Consider the following 9057-nt stretch of genomic DNA (forward strand, 5'->3'; position numbering starts at 1 on the left):
TGGAAACGTATGCACTGTGTAATGGCTTGACAGTCCGTGTAAGCCCATGCTTCAGGGGTGCAAGCCAGCCCTTTAGGCTTTCTGTCCCACACAGTGCAAGCAGCACTGCTGCAAAGGAATAATGGAGGAGCGCATACACCTGTGTTAGCAAACCACCATGGATAACTACTGTGCTGTTTCTACACAGCACCCTGGTTTGCTGTTGATCTGCTGATCTCCGCTCGTGGGATGAGACACAACTTTGATACCTTTTTGGCCAAGCAGCAAGCAGTTTGAAGCAGTTTTCTCATGACTTGTGTTTGTTGACACTGTGGGTCAGTTGCTGAGGTGTGGCTGAGTGGTTTTTGATGTTGTCAGGGCGTGAGTTCACAGAACCAAGCCAGCTCCCCCAGCGCACCAGGGCTCTGACTGCGTGGCAGGAAGGTGGCTCACAGCGGGCAGGTTATCACCATTAGGGCCAGAGGCTTTGTTTATTTTTAGATTACCCAGTAGAATCTGGACAGAGAGATGAAAAGAACCAGCCTAAAGGGCTCTCTGATGCCAGACCATCTTGCATATGCTCGGACTCTGACAACATGGGACAGGGACATGCAAAGGGATGGGTTTGATCTAGCCAGATTGATTAAAGGCATCTCTGCCCCCATATGTGCCTCCACGGTGGATGTGAACGGGGATGGACTGATTCATTTTGTTGCAAAGGCAGTGGATGCTGTGCTGAAGAGGATGAGACCCACAAGCACAGACTGTTCTGGCAGCTCCACTTAAAAAGCAATGTTTCCATCAGAGGAGTGCTAAAAGCGTCTGGGGGAACTTCAGATTATGTCAAAGTGCCCTTTGGTGATGGGCTAGGAAATGGAGGTGTGCCTGAGCCCTGCTCTGTTTAAAGGAAAGGGAGACACCTTTTTAATCATCCTGCATTATATGTTACGGAGAACTTTTTGAAAGAGCGTGTCTCATTGTGCTTCAAAGGCCATATTTAAAAGCGAACCAGAATGATTGTCGCTGTTTTAGAGTTTACTCAGGATGACAACGAGGATGCTGTCAGCTCTTAATCTTTTTCGATCCTGTCCCTAAGCAGAAAATTCCAGTGCAAAGAGGAAAAGGGGGAAGAGCGACCATCTGCATCGTCCCCTTAGGTGAGGTGACAGGAGCTCTCTTGCTGATTGTCAGTGAATTTACTGACTACTAACGAAGCGGACAGAGAAGTGTCTTTCACTGAAGTGCATTAAAATATATATATATATATGTCAGTGAAAATGATTGGCTATTTTTGGAGAATTTTTCCCCACCAGATTTGAGCATCATCTTGAGTTTGTTTGTTTGCGGTTTTAATATGACTGTATGTTGTTGTTGGCTTTTTTTTTTTTTCCTTTTTTTTCTTTTTGCAGCAGTGAACTTAATAAAGATGGATATCAGCAACAAACTGTCAAGTCCTGAGCTGGAGAGATTTTTCACTGAGTGAAATAGACCAGGGAAAATAAATAATCCAAGAAGCGGTAGAGCTTGTAAATATTGACATCTACAAGCAAGGAAACAGAAGTTGGGTAAAAATAAAAAATGGGTTGAGGATTGCTATTTTTCAGGTTATTGCTTGAAAAAAATCTACATTTACTTGCCGTCCTGCTTGGGAAAGAGGTAATATTTTTTAGTTAAAATAGAAGGTTTTAAATGTTTGCAGGCTGTTTCCCCAAACCATGTGTATGAGAATAAGACTTTCTTCCCAGCTTTTGAGACCACAGACAGAAATAATGTCCAGAGGAATATCTGTGGAAGAGAAGACTACCCTGATACTTTGTCACTGCATTGCTTGGCCTTGGCTCACAGACGGATGAGGGACTGAGGGATGTGGGGCTGTGCTGATCACACTAGCTATTGGCTCTTCTTCTGTACAGATGACAGTCTTATCCCCCTGGGACCTGCCACCATCATGCATGGTTGCCACACATCATCGATCTAGCTAAAAACATCTTTAAGACAATTCCTGCTTTGTGCTGTTCTCCTCCACCTTCTTAGGAGCTCTGCAAAGTGTGCCTGGACTAGCACCTGTAATTCACCCATCAGTATCAGTTGGTTACTCGAGTCCTCCTTTCCTCAGGTCAGACTGTCATCTTCATGACCAGTTTGTGTACAGCCCTGCCAGTACACTCTTTGGAAATCCTTAATTGCATTTGTATATTGCTATCATACTCAGAAAGCTGGAAATGTAACCTGAAAGAAGATTATTTTTTTTTTTTCTGCAGTCTTTTAGAGATGGGACATCTTTATGTCTGTCGTGACATAAAAGAGCACCAGTTGGTATAAATGACAATTGTGCAGTAGCCAGTAGTGGGTCAGCCACTCGTTACACCTTAGTGGTCAAGATGCTATAATTAGGAAGTGGAAGGGAGGTTATTGGGGATGATGTTCTTACAAGACAGACATAAAATTCTAAACAAAAAAAAAATGTTCCCAGATACTCAGTGAAATTAATGGAAGGGAAAGAAGAGTGGCCTTTAATTATTTCAGACCCAGACAGTTAAGGCAGATGTACATCATCAGTCTTCGAAGAATGTCCTGGGGACATAGCCAAGACAGTATTTTTTTTTCTCCTATCATTGCTGATTTAATATCTGCACAAGTGCACATGCAAGAGGATGATATGAAACTTGTGCTTTTCAGTTCAAGTCCCTGTGAATGACTCCCCCTTGGAGACTGTTAAAAATGTAATGGGGTTATTGTAGCACATGGGAATCAGTACTTGAATGCATGCACCAGAAAAGCAAAAGTGGGATGACCTTGTCTGCATTAAGTCGGGGGCTGAGCTGAGCATCTAGTGGAAATAAAAAGAAAAACTAATTCCAAGCAGGTCCCAGTGAGCATGCTTTTATCCAAAAAGCAATCGGAGAGAGGAATACGACCTACCAGATGGAATTGCTGAGGCAGAGGTGAAACTTAGAAACAACAATAACGGAACACGATCAAGTATAATTTTGACAGAATGAAGATATTAGAAAGAAAATGCCCCAGCGGGACAGTTTGGCTCATCCTGATCCCAATATTTCATCTGCTCTCGGAAGACCCCAGGAGAAAACTGTGTCACAGCACCATAAGATGTCGAGGCTGAGCTGGTCTGATCACTGCAGTGCTTGCTCCTGTGTGTGCCAGTAGTAGAGGGAGGTGCTGCTGTGCCTCTCAGCTCTGTAACTGCACCAAGCCCCTGGAAAGGGGGACAGGAAGTGCTGGAATCTGCGTCCTACAGCAGTTTTCTGTCACGTTATCCACCAGCATCACGGGTCCCGATGGGAAACTCAGTGGGATCTGCTCTGAGGATGGTGGCAGCAGTGGGAAGTGGAAGGTAAATGCTGTGGCAATGTGCCAGGCTCTGTAGCGTCTGCAATAGCGTGGCTGTCTGCTTGGACTTGGCTAGATACCAAGTCAAGGTTTTATGGTGTGAGTTCATCTGCTGGCTTTTCCCTTTTATGTGATGTAATGCTCTCTGTGAGTGTGATATTTATTACGCCTAGTTTTCAGCGGGCACGTGGGGTTGTACCTAGCCCCACGTATCTAGCCCCAGAAAATGTCTCAGTTTTATTTGGATCCTTTTGGATGACCTGTGACATAATCCGAGGAGGGTCAGTGCTGCAGCTCCCTCCTCCATATCCAGGTGCACCCTGCAGCCTTCTCCCCACTACCAACGGTTTGTCAAACCACCTCTCCTTTATCTCTTCTCACAAGCTTCACAACAAATCCCAGAATGATTTACGCCCTGATAACTTCTGCTTTTAAATGTTGGGCTAAGAAAAGCAGCCTTTGCAAAAGCAACTTTTGCAGAGGTTTGGGAAAACCCACCCATTATCATGCTCAGCACACAAAAGCACCATCTCAGCGGAGGTGCTGAGTTGCTTCCCCAGTGGTCCTCATGTGCTGTGTGAAGGGCAGTAGTAGCAGTGGGACAGAAAAGCCACATTGACTCTGGGCTGGTGGAACTCAGCTGGCAGGGGAGTATGGGGCATCACCCACTGCTGTTGCACCTTGACCTTGACCCTCCTGCTCAGCACCTGAAGGAGCTGGTCGCAGTGCCGAGAGCACCAGACATGCTCTAGCTCCTGTCCTCTCATTGCTTCCTAGTCATGATGTCTCCCCAGACCTCCCTAAAGGCACTGCAGCTGCAGCAGGCAGGCATGCCACAGCCTGCCCACATACTGCAGGGCTGCAGCCTGCTGTGCTGCAGGTGTCAAGGCTGGCAGCACACACCTGCCTGGCCAAACACTGCTGGGATTTCAGCCTGATGGCCATCAGCCTTGGAAGTTCAGATGCAGCTGCGGGTATAGGTGGTATTCCTGTGTTTGAGCACCTTTAAAGCAGTTCCTACTTCAAAGAACTCCCAGGATAATTTTAAGACCAGAAGGGTGAGGTAGTCATAGTCAGAAAGGGAAACAGTAGGAATATGTTTTCAAGATCTAACAGATTTTAATTTTATTTTTATGCTCCAACAAGAAGAGAGAAGGTTTTCCTCCGATCACATCTGAAACCATTGTGCCTCCTGAACAAAAGAAAGTAAGCCCTGCAAAGGCTAAGACTGTGTTTCCTAAGGGGGAGAAATCATGAACAAACAAAAGTCAGGTGTTGAAATGAGAGCTGAATCTTCACCCTAACTGAAACATTTACAAGTAATACAGTGAACACAGAGCAAGGAACAATTCAGATGCAGGTAAAGATGCTTTGTAATTACTTTTTTTGTGTGGTGTATTTGATTTCTCAGAGCATTTTTTTTCTCCCAGAGGACACGGTTGTACTTGCCTAAACTCCTAAGCAAACAAGTTAGACCTGAGCAAAATGTTCAAGGCGAAATATGAAATTAGTTGAAACTTGCTTGGTTTCAGGTTTCTTTACAATCTCTAAGCTCAGCCCCAGTTCACTGAGAGGTTTGCTAAGGACCGTGAACTTTTAGAGTGAACATGGACTGATTTATAGGTCTGCATGAAAATCCATGTGAAATTTGCCTTTCACATGACCACATTGCAAAAATATCTCTCTCCCCCAGCCCCTTCCTGTGTAGTGGGCAAACACTGATATCTTTTATCTCCTGCTCCTGCATCAAGGCCACCCTGTGCAAGCTGCATTTTGCTTAATTCCTTATAAATCACCAGTGATGCTAGCATCAAAATCTTGGCAACCCAGGGATTAGTACTTGCTAGTTTGTTGATGGTACCACAAGCTAGGAAGTTTTTTGATAGTCTGTGGCCACCAAGTCCTATTCTGGAGCCAGGGCAATCCATACCCTTTAATGTAGAGGGCAGCTACTCCCTCCTCTGTTTGCAAGCTGTTCCCTATAGTAACCTTTGCAAACACAGCCACATCTCAAGCTGGAGAAGCAGCTGCCTGGTGGCTTGTCTCTGAAGATTTCATGGTAGTCTGCAATGACAGCTCCAGGGTCTCTGCTTGCTCAATTTCAGAGAGGAATTAGGTGGCTGATGGAAATTTCCCATCTGGCCCATGATACGAAAGAGGAGACGTCAAGGTGCTGCAAGTGAAGAGATAGCAGACTGTCGTGTGTTCAACATCTATTAAAAGGCATTTGTCATCAGAAATTCATTGGAAAAATAGCCATATCATAGGAAAAGGAAAAATTCACCTTCGATGCCCATCTGAATTCCCCTTGTCATAGAGGAAAATACCAGAGAAAGGAAAGGTTGAGGTTTTTTTAATCACTACATGCCTCATTTCAAAACTAAGTTAAAAACTAATTCCCCAATTTGGAAATAATTTTGCACTTTGCATTCCAAGTTCATTTACAGTAAAGTAAATGTGTCCAGCTGTAAAACTTGAGGCAAAATACTTGGAAATCACACAAGCATTTTGGTTGAGCAGCTCTGACTTCTCTTTTTTCCTCTTCCCCATCCTCAAACTTTCACTTGTTGATTTTCTTTTCATTGTTTTATAAGGTGGGACAAGTGTTAAATATGACAGCAATTCTAGTGGGGCTAATGATACAGTTGTCACTCAGCTGTGGTATATGGCTATTCCTGCAGCTCAGATGTTAGCCACTGTAGACTTGTTTGGCCTGTTTCCCCCTGTGGTTTGTCCATGCAGATGATGTGTGTTAACCTGGGAATGGAGAAACCAGAGCTGACTGTGGGCCTCTCCTGCATTTCTGAAGAGCACAGATGTGCAGAGATTATAGGCCAGCTCCCAGGTCATTTCCCTTATTGAGGATCTTTCATTAAAGTGGCCTTACTCTTGACAAATATATCATTTCTTCTTCTTCAGAGTTACTTATATTACTCTACTGTTTATCACTTTGTGGTTTGATTTTATATTATCCCTGTACCGTAATGACTCATCAGGCTGTGAACATGTATAATGAAACCTGAACTGCATTTTGCTGGAAGTGGCAGAGCTGTACACAGAGCTCAGCTTGTGAAATTTCTTGCAGCTCTTCCAATCCTGAGTGCTTCATAAAGGTATGAGTCAATAATTCAAACCAACATCTTACCTGCTCTGAAAATACAATCACTCTGAGGGCAAATCTGGCTTCAGAAATAAAGGCTTGTAAGATTGCAGGACAAAAAAAGAGCAATTTCAGGGCAGGGTAAGCTGTTGTTTTGCGTGTGTCTACCCAAAATATAGGAGTGTTTTATGTCAGAGGAGTTTTCCCAGTGGGAGTGAATGAGAGACTGTAATGGATAATAAATGCTGGGGGTCAGAAGGTTTTCAAACTCTTTTGCAGCATGTGCTGGCTTTGAATGACTCACAGTTCCTCACCTTTTTTGTTCCAGGCAGCGTGTATCACCTTCCCACCTCTCCCATAAATGAAGTGTGGTGGCAGCGTTTAAAGTAAGACCCACAGGTTCTGAGCTGGGTGTTCCAGACAGCCGAGGACTCCAGCTGAAGCCCTGGACGTGACCCAGCTGTATGTAGGTGTCTGATTGTTTGGAATTGGAGTCAAAGGGACTGGAAGGGATGTGGGCTGAGCATGCCATAAATCATGCCAGCCTGAAAGGCTTGCTGGCTTGGAGGACCCTTGATCTTTAACACAGAGCTCCTCTCTAGCTGTCACAGCAGTTACTCTCTGTGAGAACATGAGAAGTGATTTTGAGAACAGCAATCCAAGCAACTCTTACATGCGTTCAGATGTGAGAGCAAGGGGGAGCATCCTCATTTGTAGCATCCTGCAGAGCCTCTAAAGCATCCAGCAAGGTTCCTAAGGAAGACCTGCATCAGGTTCTGTGCTAGAGTCTAGAGGTGTCTATCCCATGGCATCCGTCCTCCAGGATGGATCCTTATATCTCAGCCATGCACAGCTTCATGAGAGTTCAGGAGACCAGGGGATGGTGGAGAGTTATTGTCCAGTATCCTTGTGCAGGCTAAATGGTGGGTGAATGTGAAGGACCCCAGGCACACCTGTCAGATATACCTACAGAAAACTCCCTTCCTCAGGGGAGAACCACAACATGACAGCTGGCAGGTCCTCAGAAATTGAGATGTCCACAATAAATATTCAACTAAAATTAAAAAACAGAGAAAGCAAGATAATATTTTACTTCCTCCTGCTCCTGACTGTAAAGTGAGGATAATAAATACTCTCTCACTCTACAGAGCAGTATTACATGAAATATATTTTCAAAGCAGTCTCACTCAACGAGGATGAGGATGACTGCCACAGAGAAAAGAAGAAAAGGGCACCCTCATCAATTGCATCTCCTTTCTGTGAACTCCCTTCACAGCCACTGAAAAAGATCCATCAGTTCACCTGCCAGCTACCAAGCAGCTACCAAGCAGCAGGAAGAGGTGCTCTTGCTCTCCAGATGCTCTTACCTGACTCTGGCACCTGCCTTGCCTTGTTCTGAGGCCAGACATAGTTTTGGTATGGCAGACCTCTGAGCCCCATGACATAACAGAAAATTAGATTCTCTCACACTGCTAGATATGATAGATTCTGAGAAGCTTGATGCATCCAGCGTGAGAAAGAGTAACCTGGCCTCCTCTCATATGGCCTTGACACACGTAAGAGAGAGGGAAGGAGAAGTGCTGAGGTGATAACTTTTGGTTAGCTGGCTATGTCCCTCATCAGCTGGCCCTGTGAGCCATTTTTGAGCACCGTGACTGCAAATCAACAGCAGGTTCTTACATCAAAACAAGAGTAAGTAACAAAAGAACCCTCAGTGACTTCCTGAGTAGCGCATGCAACCACAGGTCTCAAAGCATCCTGAAGCAGCAATCCTAATCAGCCTCATTTAAGGAAGGAGTCGATAGAGGCTGGAGCACCAGAGATATCACCTAGAGATAGCAGAGGGGCAGAGATGGCAGGCCAAGCTGTGGCAGCTGCCACATGCAGTAGAAGAGCATCTGAGGGTGGGTGGGCAGCCTCTGGAAGGTGGACAACCAACCCAAGATGCTACCCTCCAAACCTGCTGCTGCCACTGCTCGTTTTCACAGCCCTTTCCACAACCCGTGACAGTATAAACAAGCTGTCATCTGCTTTTCAATGAAAAAATACATTTCCTTGGCTGGGTTTCATCTTGCACTGTTGCCGTTTTCTGTTGCGGAAGCTGTGGCAGCTATAAATAACTTCACCGCCAGCTCCTCTCCTCCACCAGGCCTAGTATTCGCTTGGGGAGCTGCCAGTGCGGGGGGGAGGGGGGGGCTAGCTCACCAGATTAGGATCAAGGATGCCTGTTTTGAAGCAGGGAGTCTCCCAGCAGAGGTGGCAAGTGGCTGCCACCAGGCGCTTGCAACCTGTGGGCCTGAGCTCCCTGCTGCTCCTGTCAGCAGCCGCCAGCCTGGCTGTGTGAAACCACATGCAGCACCTGCAGGGTGGGGATGAGGGCAGCCATTACCCACTCATAGTCAGCCCAAAGCTGGGCGGAATTAGCACAGTCGTTGGCCTGTATCTTCCTGCCCCTATTCTCCATGTCTCTTCAGTGACCCTTGAAGCCATTGCTCCAGTCACAAGACTGGAAGGATCCTTCCTCAGGAAGGATGCAATTAGTAGAAGCTGTGTGGAGATGGGCGTACAAGGGAGGAGAGGGCCTTATGTGTTTGCCCTGTCTGATTGCTGAGATCTGAAAATTCAAC

At 45.7% G+C, this 9057-nt stretch overlaps 1 long non-coding RNA gene across 1 annotated transcript; it reads left to right on the forward strand.

Annotated features, from left to right (window-relative positions):
• Window positions 1-373: 373 nt before the first annotated feature.
• Window positions 374-8404, forward strand: LOC125690938 (uncharacterized). The gene is made up of 3 exons (XR_007375842.1): window positions 374-3334; window positions 4477-4690; window positions 6759-8404. It is a non-coding gene; the product is annotated as an uncharacterized LOC125690938 (long non-coding RNA).
• The last annotated feature ends 653 nt before the right edge of the window (window positions 8405-9057 follow it).

This window comes from Lagopus muta, chromosome 3 (assembly GCF_023343835.1).
Source record: "Lagopus muta isolate bLagMut1 chromosome 3, bLagMut1 primary, whole genome shotgun sequence".
In the NCBI taxonomy this organism is placed as follows: Eukaryota; Metazoa; Chordata; class Aves; order Galliformes; family Phasianidae; genus Lagopus; species Lagopus muta.